Source organism: Odocoileus virginianus, chromosome 11 (assembly GCF_023699985.2).
Source record: "Odocoileus virginianus isolate 20LAN1187 ecotype Illinois chromosome 11, Ovbor_1.2, whole genome shotgun sequence".
Lineage (NCBI taxonomy): Eukaryota > Metazoa > Chordata > Mammalia > Artiodactyla > Cervidae > Odocoileus > Odocoileus virginianus.
In genome coordinates, this window is record NC_069684.1 from 3341501 (window position 1) to 3352150 (window position 10650).

Consider the following 10650-nt stretch of genomic DNA (forward strand, 5'->3'; position numbering starts at 1 on the left):
CATACCATTTCTGTCCTTTATCAAGCCCATCTTTGCATGAAATGTTCGCTTGGTATCTCTAATTTTCTTGAGATCTCTAGTCTTTCCCATTCTGTTGTTTTCCTCTATTTCTTTGCATTGATTGCAGAGGAAGGCTTTCTTTTGCATTCCCTCACTGAGGAATGCAAAAATAGGAAGTCAAGAAACACCTGGAGTAACAGGCCAATTTGGCCTTGGAGTATGGAACGAAGCAGGGCAAAGGCTAATAGAGTTTTGCCAAGAGAACACACTGGTCAGAGCAAACAGCCTCTTCCAACAACACAGGAGAAGACTCTACACATGGACATCACCAGATGGTCAACACCAAAATCAGACTGATTATATTCTTTGCAGCCAAAGATGGAGAAGCTATAATACAGTCAGCAAAAAGAAGACCAGGAGCTGACTGTGGCTCAGATCATGAACTCCTTATTGCCAAATTCAGACTCAAATTGAAGAAAATAGGGAAAACCACTAGACCATTCAGGTATGACCTAAATCAAATCCGTTATGACTATGAGTGGAAGTGAGAAATAGATTTAAGGGACTAGATCTGATAGACAGAGTGCCTGATGAACTATGGACTAAGGTTCATGACATTGTACAGGAGACAGGGATCAAGACCATCCCCATGGAAAAGAAATGCAAAAAGGCAAAATGGTTGTCTGAGGAGGCCTTACAAATAGCTGTGAAAAGAAGAGAAGTGAAAAGCAAAGGAGAAAAGGGAAGGATATTCCCATTTGAATGCATTCCAACATAATCAGTGATAAATGTTAGCTACTGTTATTAGGAAACCCTGATTCACTTGGACAGATAAGGTAAAGTAAGAGAATAAAACATCTGATGGGTCTTGGTGGCTCAGATGGTAAAGAATCTGCCTGCAATGTAGGAAACCCAAGTTTGATCCCTGGGTCGGGAAGATGCCCTGGAGAAGGGAACGGCCACCCGCTCCAGGTGTTCTTGCCTGGAGACTTTCATGAACCAAGGCCACAGTTGATGGGGTCTCAAAGAGTCAGACAAGACTGAGCAAATAACACTTTCTTGAGTCTTGGATGGGGTGACAGTGCTTTTTTAAACTTTTTATTTTATGTTGGAATATAGCTGATTAACAATGTTGTGACAGTTTCAGGCGCACAGCAGAGAGACTCAGCCATACAAACACGTGTGTCCATTCTCTCTCAAACTCCCCTCCCACCCAGGCTGCCAGATAACAGTGAGCAGAGTTCCCTGTGCCGTACAGTAGGTCCTTGCAGGGTGACAGTATTTACCAGTTGCTTAGACCAGACCTTGTTTATGTATGTTGTCTTGGTAACTTACATGGTTGGTGTGTTCTTTCACTAGCATAGATTGTCTTAGAACATATTTAGCATATCCAAATTGGAAATAATTTTTTGAAACATGAAATAAAAGATGCAAATTATAAAGAAAAGTATGTCAAATCACACTGTGTCAACATTTTAAATTTCTGAACAGAAGACAAAAAATGAAAAACTGCACGAGTAATCAAGAAAATGCAGATAAAATACAATGGTGATTTTGCATCTGTAATAAGACAGAGGGGGTTATAGTGCAAATCTCCCACAGGGACCAAGTAGAAAAGTTGGACACATTGTAAAGGGTTTAAATTAGACACAGTGGGAGTGGGGGGAGTGATAAATTAAGAGGTTGGGATTAACATATAAGCACTACCATATATAAAATAGATAATCAACAAGGATCTACTATATAGCACAGGAAACTATACTCAATATTTAGTAATAATCTATAAGGGAAAATAATCTAAAAAATATATATATATATAACTGAATCACTTTGTTGTACACTGGAAACTAATACAACATTGTAAATCAACTATACTTCAACTAAAAAAATTTAAAAATCAGACAGGAACTTCCCTGATGGTCTAGTGGTTAAAATTCTGCACTTTTACCACAGGGAGAACAGGTTCAATCCCTGGCTGGGGAACTAAGATCTCAATGCTGCCTGGTGCAGCCAAGAACTTTTAAAAAAATTAGACAGAGTATGTTCTATTACAATGACAAGCTAGAAATTAGTAGCAGAGAGATAACTAGAGAATACCTAGATGCTGAGAAATTAGACAATATTTGTCTAAATAACCCATGACTCAAATAATTAAATAAAATGTAGATGGTATCAATGAGAATTAAAATATGGCCTATCAAAGCACTGAGAAGTATATAGCATTGATGAATATATTAGAAAAGGAAAAAGTACATCTAATGAATGATTTTTATTGACCTAAGTATCCGTTTTTTAGACACTTGAAAGAGAGCAAATTAAATCCAAAGAAAGTGAAAGAAAGGAAATACATATAAAAGCAAAAAGAAATGTAAGACAAAACTGTAGAACAAATTAACAAGACCAAGTGCTGTGGTCTTTAAAAAGACTTATAAAAGTAATAAATCCAAATTGACTGGCATTTTTTTAAGAAAGGTAAAAAATAACTAATACCAGGAATAAAAACGAAGTCATCACTACAGATATTTATTCCAGGTAGGCGTTTACCCTTCAAGACCAAAGGAATTCACTTTAATGGAATAAAGGAAAAACAATTATGTGATTGTTTCAATAAGAATAGAAAAGGTATTTGATAGAATTCAACATCTATTCAAAACTACTTTTCTAAACTAGGAATAAAAGGAAATTTCATTAAACCTATTTTTTAAAAAAAACAGTCAGCTTTATTTTCACGGAGAAATATTAAAAGCTTTCCTCCTTGGATCCTGAATGAGGCAATGATGTTAAATCATTTTCTTAAATCAGAGTAGAAAAATCAGAATCACATTTAGGTTAAAATGCAACATGGATGGACCTAGTGATTGTCATACTGAGTGAAGTAAATCAGCAAAGACAAATACCAAATGATATCGCTTATATGTGAAATCTTTAAAAATGGTACAAATGAACCTATTTACAAAACAGAAATAAAGCCACAGGCATAAAAAACAAACCTTCAACTGGGGGAAAGGAGGTGGAGGGTAAATTGGGAGTTTGGGGTACACATTACTGTATATAAAAAGGTTAATAAGGGCCTAGTATAGCACAAGGAACTCCGCCCAGTACTCTGTAATGGTGTATATGGGAAATGAATAAAAAAGAGTGGGTGGACGTGTATGTATAACTGATTGACTTTGCTCTCCACCTGAAACACAGCATTGTAAATCAACTACACCCCAATAAAAATTTATTCTAAAAATGGAAGTTAAAAGTAACCCATCTTAAATCCAACTTATTCATGAAAAAATGTAGTCATTTTTAAAAATGCATGTTGATCCCTAGCATCTGAAGTTGCCTTTTTCTGGGAGGAGGAGAAGGAAGGAGAAAGGGAGAAAAAGAGAAGATAATTGGATCTCTCTCAACCATATTTCTTTTTTCTATTTTTTTTAATATGAAAAGGCATTTAAAAGACAGAAAATTGCAAGCAGTTCCAGAGGCTCGTGTTAACATGGAGGTGCTACTGGTGTGAAAGAAAGGAGAACGTGGCAGAAAGCCAGACAAGCCAGGTGATTTATGGGGGTGCAGGGGAGAGGCGGGCAGGGCTGGGAAATGAAACACTCGGAGGCTGAGGAGGCGGTTTTTGAAAGTCCCTGTATTTTACATTTTGCTTCTATTTTATTTTCTATTATGGTGTCATAAATGCTCCTAAATCCTGCTACAAATTAGATCATTTGCTTTTCACTGACTCAGAAACAACTGGTATCTCTGTTGACTAGGATGAGAAAGTATCAAACTGCAGAAATAAAAGATTGAAATAAGTTGATGGGGACTTCCCTGGCAGTCCAGTGGTTAGGACTTTGCCCTCCAACGAGGGCTTGTGAGGTGGTGGTGGGGGGTGGGTGTTAGAGGTGTGTGTGCAGGTTCAATCCTTGGTCAGGGAACTAAGATCCCACATGCGTCATGGCCAAAAAAATAGAACATAAATAATGGAAGCAATATTGTAACAAATTCAATAAAGCCTTCTAAAAAATGGTCCACATCAAAAAAATTCTTTAAAAAGAATAGAATAAAATAATGGATGGTCCTGATTTCTTACAAAATCCTCCCAAAATTAAAGCCAACATTTCTCCCTGTTACCATTGTTGCAAGAGGTCAGCTGCAGCCTGAATTTAATAGAAATATATGAACGTAAATAAAAATAATCCAAGGCAGTAGGAAAAACCCAACACTCAATGCCAAATTTAAATTGCTATTTTCAGTTATCATGACCTGTCTTACAATGATCATTCATAAACTTTCTTATTCCAACTAAATTTAATTTTGGGGTTTCAAGTAAGTGAGATGAATCCTACTCTACTGTGCAGGTTACAAATTAACTGATTTTTCCCAGAAGAATCTGTATAAAAACCCTCATTTACCAGGGCATACACCACAAAGCAAAATTCCACTCAGAGGTAGTCTATGCTCCCTCCTCCCTCAATGTGTTACACTGGTTGAAACATCAGAATTCTCATTGGGACAAAATACCTAGTATGTTGCCCTTTCCCTGTGATTTTGGTGGTATCTTATAGGCACAGCCAGAGATTCTTGGCAAAATCGAGGGCTCCCGGCTGTAACAAGGTCAGCAGTATAGACTGTGCCATTCTGGATTCAATCACCCATGGGCCATTAAAAGCTGACTTTATAAAATATAAATAAATAAGACCACGAATCTGTTGGCTGAGTTTTGCCAGCGCTTCTGGTACTGAACTGCCCCAGCCCACTCTAATCAAGGCTGTAAACCGCCTGTGATTAAACTGTTTTTCCTGTGGGAAGCAAACAAAGATACATTGAAGCCAGGCAGGTAACAGCATCATTCTCCAGACTTCATGGAGCCTAATTTCACATCGCCAATCAGTATGGAGTCACAAGGTTGTTTTAAATGCCTTGCCCTGGGAATTGGCTGGCAGCCGCTGGAGCAGAGTGAGGGAGACGGAGCTGATATTGGACAGAGGAAGGGAGGGAATGCCGTGTGCTTCCCTGGAGTCTGTGTATTTGTATACCTTGCTAACAGTCATCATTTTAAGAGAAAGCTATAAATTTAGATTCCCCCAAGTCAGAACTCTTAGAATGTGGCTTGAATCTAGAGAGGAAAATTCTGATATGAAGCTCTTCCTTGCAGTCTTGAATCACCCCATGTGTACATCCTAAGCGTAAAGGGTTGAGACCCAAAGAATGATTTATTAAATTTCATTCTTTTTAATTTATTTTTTGGCCACACCACACAGCACGTGGGATGTCAATTCCCCAACCAGGGACCGAACCCATTCTGCTGTATCCTTGCAAGGCAAGCATGGAGTCTCAACCATTGGACCGCCAGGGAAGTCCTGATTTACTAAATTTGGAGTATTTGGCTTACTGATTTAAAATTTTTTTCTATTATACACTTCTGGAGTTCTGTACATTCTTGTAACTTGGAGGGATATATGATGCTTCCTCCAGAGAGAAAGGCTTTCAGATATAAAAATCCTAGGAAACAAAAGACGATTAAAACTAAGGCAAATATCAAAGGGAATTCAAGTATGTAGCTTCTGAGCTCTGCCTTGAGAGTTCACTTTCTTGCCACATATTTGTAATTTTTGTCCTCACAAGAATGCACAGTATTCTTGCTATTTTATAATGATTTTCCAGCTAATAAATCAAAACAGGTTATTTAGATTATTTTGGTGATAGAAGGAAATATTTCTCAAAAAGGCAATTATGAGTAACAATAGGAAGTAGAGAATTTATGTATGATTATTACATTTGCAGATAATTTTATAAAGCAGAAAGCTATAAATAATCTGTCATAAATAACAAAGTGCTTCCTTTTTCTGCTATATAAAATGCAAATCCCTCAGTGATACAATCAAAATATGCATTGGTACTTCTCATATTGCCTTTTTTAGCCTTTTATTAAGACTCCAGCCTCTGAAAGGTTGAGCAGGTGTATCTGGGAGTCAAGTAACATGACACTTCATCTCCTCTACTTACTTTTCCTCGTTCCAGACATATAAGTGTTTATTAATTTTTTCCTCTTGAGAGAACATCATGCCTTCCAAATACATGCAATAAATGTCCAAATCATCCACGGGAAGTATATTCGTTGTTCAGATGAGGGGAGAGCAGAGTGTGGTTATATGTCAGGGGAGGTGGGAGGAGTTTCAATGTATTAAAAACATGTCCGGATGTTATGAAGCTCCGGGAGCTACGCTCGTGCTCAGAGAGCATGCACTGGAAATATGTGTGGCTTAATTGAGTTGGTGCTTCTCACTGATGCTTCTCTTCTTCACTCCCTGATGTTCAGACAGCAGCATGACCAAGACCTGCCTTCAACCCACAAGCGGGAAAGGATGTGCGGTCCAGCCCCTGCTTCTGAGATCAGGTCTGCACATCACTCTGCAGACAGCAAGGGGTACAGACAGGAGCGTCTGGGAAGAGGAGGAATCTGAAGCCTTTTCTGGAGCGGCAGCTTTACTTGAGGGAGGGAGAGAGGGAGAGCCAGTGACATGAAAGTAAAAATCCCCACTCCTGGGCGTATATCTGGGGAAAATTTGTAAAGATACACACACCCCAGTGCTCACTGCATCACCACTTACAATAACCAAGACACGGAAGCAACCTGAGTGTCCAACAGATGAATGGACAAAGATGCGGTAAATATTCACAGCGGAATATTACTCAGCCAGAACAAAGAGTGAAATAGGGCCATTTGCAGCAACATGGATGGTCCTGGAGATTATCATACTAAATGAAATAAGTCAGGAAGAGAAAGACAAATACCATATGATATCACTATGTGGAATCCTAAAAAATGATAAAAACAAACTTATTTACAAAATAGAAACAGACACACAGACATAGAAAACAAACATGGCTATCAAAGAAGAAACTTGGGGGGAGGATTAAATTAGGCATTTGGGATTAACAGATACACATCAGTATGTATAAAATAGATAACCAAAGAGAGACTTACTGTACAGCCCAGAAAACCCTATTCAACAGTCCATAATAACTTATATAGGAAGAGAATCTGAAAAAGAATAGGTACATGTATATGGATAACTGAATCATTTTGTACACCTGAAATTCACACAACATTAAACTATATTCCAATGTAAGATAAAAATTAAAAAATAAAGTGGTCAGTTATTCAAAGATAATATTGAAGTAATACACTAAATTCATGCAAATTTTAGGGTAGTTTTAAGACAAACAAGTTTTAGAGACTTCAGAGATATGTCAGGCTTTAGCAGGATGTGTCCAGGAACATTCAGCTCCCAAAGTGTCCAGGGCTGACAGCTTCTTCTGCTGTTAGGACTACTTGGTGCGAACGTGTGAGAAGTAAGTCAGAGCAAGAGTCACACCAAGCTTCTGCTTTTCCCTCTGTGAGAGGTATGAACTGGCCAAGTCCCGCTCAAAATAGACATAAAATGACCAAAATGCTGTCAGCAACAAATATCGCAGAGATTTGTAAAAAGAATCAAATAAGATCATGTAGGTCGAAGCCTTTTGTAACTGGAAAGAAAGGCAGTTTTTTAAATGCATTTATTCTTACAGTTAGCAGACATTTATTGAGCATTTACTATGTGACGAAACTCCACTGGGTCTGGTTCTTTTGAGGGCTGCACCACGTGGCCTGTGGGATCTTAGCATCCCAACCGGGGAGCAAGTCCGCACCTCCTGCAGTGGAAACGTGGCACCCTGACCACTGGCCACCAGAGAAGTCCCTAGATACGTTTCTTATCTTCAGGGAGACTCCACGCTAATAAAGACAAACAAATGATTCAATCACTTCAATTCAGTGCAAGGAGGCCAGTGATAGTTTTCTCTGAGTTTAGAGCTGACATTTAAGGGTAGGAATTTCTGACCGTAAAGGAATAAACCACAGAAGACAACTCAGGAAAGCAATTTCTGAGCAAGGGGACGCTCGGGGGCACAAAGAAAGAGCACGTTTTATTTATTAGAGGGATGTCATGTGTGCGGAATAGCAACTTCAGGAGTCAGCTCAGATACATATTTTTCTCCAGCAAGGTTTCATGTGGAATAGAAGCAATATAATTGATTTTTTTTTTTTTTTGCAGTCGAAGTTTTAGCAGGTGATTACAAAAAGGGATCTGAATGTATAAGCCAAGAAGTGATTTAATGGAAGGATCAGAGAGTCAAAACCAGATGTGAGGGAATCATTGGAGGAAAGCACATCCTAAAGTTGATGGATGGGTCTGCAGGAGGGTGGAGAATCCCCCGGCTGAGACGCTGAAGCGTCCAGAGCATATGAAGATTTGCCACATAAAAACAGCACAGGGATTTCCCTGGTGGCCCAGTGGTTAAGAATCCACCTGCCAATGCAAGGGTCGGGGGTTCGATCCCTGGTCCGGGAACTAAGATACTACATGCCGTGGGGTGTGGCAAATAAAAAAATACAGTGATAGGTAGGGTATCATCACATTTTTGTAAAACTAAATGCCTGGCAGGATACACGACCAAATGTGAATAGTTCCTGCAGAGCGACAGAGCCAGTGTGATTTTTCCTGTAATCTATAGTTTCCAAGTTTTCTTCATTGAATATATATTGCTTATGTAACTGAGAGAAAATAAAAAGCAGATGTAGTGGCCCAGAAACATGAGAGTCAAACCAAAGAGGTAATTAAAAGGAATCATTCCCAGACCCAAGGAAATGGAGAGGGACCCTGGGCACCCGGCTGACTCCAGGGTGGACAGATGTGCCACAGGGACTGGACTTCCTGCGGTCTCCACGCTGCAGCCAGCCTCACCCGGAAACACGGGAAAACTCACACACCAATGAGAAACTCACACGCCAGCGCGTGTGCACACACGCAAACACACACACACACACACACACACACACACACACACACACTCCTGAACTTCCTTTTTCTTAAGATGACAGGAAGCCGGAAATACCATTAACACAGGCAACCACACCCAGAGCATCTCTGCATGTTTCTGTGGGGATTTGGCTTCTTTTTTTTTTTTTGGTTGTTTTAATTAATTTTCATTGGAGTATAGTTGCTTTACAATGCTGTGTTTCTAAAAGTGAGTTAGCTATACGTATGAGCAGATGGCCAGGCCCCTGGAAGGCACAGAGGGAGAAAATGACTGCAGGGTTGCTGGTCTCTGCCGGGAGCTGTGTGGAGCACCAACTCCTGGAAGCTTCACAGCAGCTGGGTTAGGTGATGAGAACCCCATTTTTCGTTAAGGGAAATGTGTTCAAATACTTAATTTTCTAAAGGTTGGGTAGTTAAAATGGCCCTAGGGGAATCTGGACACAGGCTACCTGAGTCAGTTGCTAAGTCGTGTCTGACTCTGCGACCCCATGGACTGTAGCCCGCCACGCTCCTCTGTCCGTGGAGTTCTCCAGGCATGAACACTGGAGTGGGTTGCCATTTCCTTCCCCAGGGGATCTTCCCGACCCAGGGATCGAACCCCAGCCTCCTGTAATGCGGCAGTCTTTACCCACTGAGTCACCAGTGAGGCCCCAAGAATACTGGAGTGGGTCACCATTGATGGCGCAGACGGTAAAGGACCCACCTGCAACGCAGGAGACCTGGGTACAACCCCTGGGTCGGGAAGGTCCCCTGGAGAAGGAAATGGCAACCCACTCCAGTGTTCATGCCTGGAGAACTCCGCGGACAGAGGAGCGTGGCGGGCTACAGTCCATGGGATCCCAGGTCAGACACAACTTAGCAACTGACTCAGGTAGCCTGTGTCCAGATTCCCCTAGGGCCATTTTAACTACTCAACCTTTAGAAAATTAAGTATTTGAACACTAATTCCCTTAACGAAAAATGGGGTTCTCATCACCTAACCCAGCTGCTGTGAAGCTTCCAGGAACTGATGCTCCACACAGCTCCCGGCAGAGACCAGCAACCCTGCAGTCATTTCCTCCCTCTGTGTCTTCCAGGGGCCTGACCATCTGTTCCTCCATCAGGAACCAGCCATAATGGTAGCATGTCTGGAACCCAAGAAACACACCCCAGGGCTGCATGTTCTTGAGACAGAAATATTGTCCTGCCTAAGAATTCAGATGAGAATTGTCAAGGATGGGCCACTCTTCAGCAGAAGCAGAACTTCCTGGGAATGATTAAGGTCAACTCAGGGTGGAATCAGACATCCAACTGGTTCTACAATCAACCTGACCTTCTTGGGTGATAGAGAACCGTCTCTGTTGTTGTTCACAAGCCAAGCCCAAGGGCACCTCCTGGGATCACTCCCAGCCTGGAACAGAACCCCCAAAAAAGGAGGAGGAGGAAGACTGTGGGGAGCAAGACAGGGAGGGGGAAGAAGAGGGAGAGAGAGGGGAGGAGGAGAAATAAGAGACAGAAAATGGAACTGGTTGGATCCTTAGAGAAGAGGCAAAAAAAAAAAAAAAAAATCACTCTGGGACTTCCCTGGTGATCCAGTGGTTAAAATTCGCCTTCCAATGCAGGGGACACAGGTTTGATCCCTGGTCAGGGAGTTAAGATCCCACACGCCTTGGGGGAACTAGCCCACAGGCTGCAACTAGAGAGCCTGAGCGCTCTAACACCTGTGCCCTGCAGCATGAAAAGGCCCGCGAGCCGCAACGAGAGACGTCCCCACGCGCAGCACCCCAGAGGACGCCCACGAGCCACAACGAAGGCCCCGCGAAGCCAA

General features: G+C 41.3%; 1 long non-coding RNA gene across 3 annotated transcripts in view; it reads left to right on the forward strand.

The window, feature by feature from the left end:
- Positions 1 to 10409, forward strand: part of LOC139037416 (uncharacterized) — a 41667-nt gene extending 31258 nt beyond the window's left edge. For 2 of the 3 annotated variants that reach the window (XR_011490201.1, XR_011490202.1), the window contains exons 3-4: positions 3436 to 3542; positions 6302 to 7157. This is a non-coding gene — a long non-coding RNA (uncharacterized lncRNA). Of the gene's footprint in view, positions 1 to 3435; positions 3543 to 6301; positions 7158 to 9919 lie in introns of those variants that run through there. The other variant, XR_011490203.1, reaches the window with a different exon arrangement.
- The last annotated feature ends 241 nt before the right edge of the window (positions 10410 to 10650 follow it).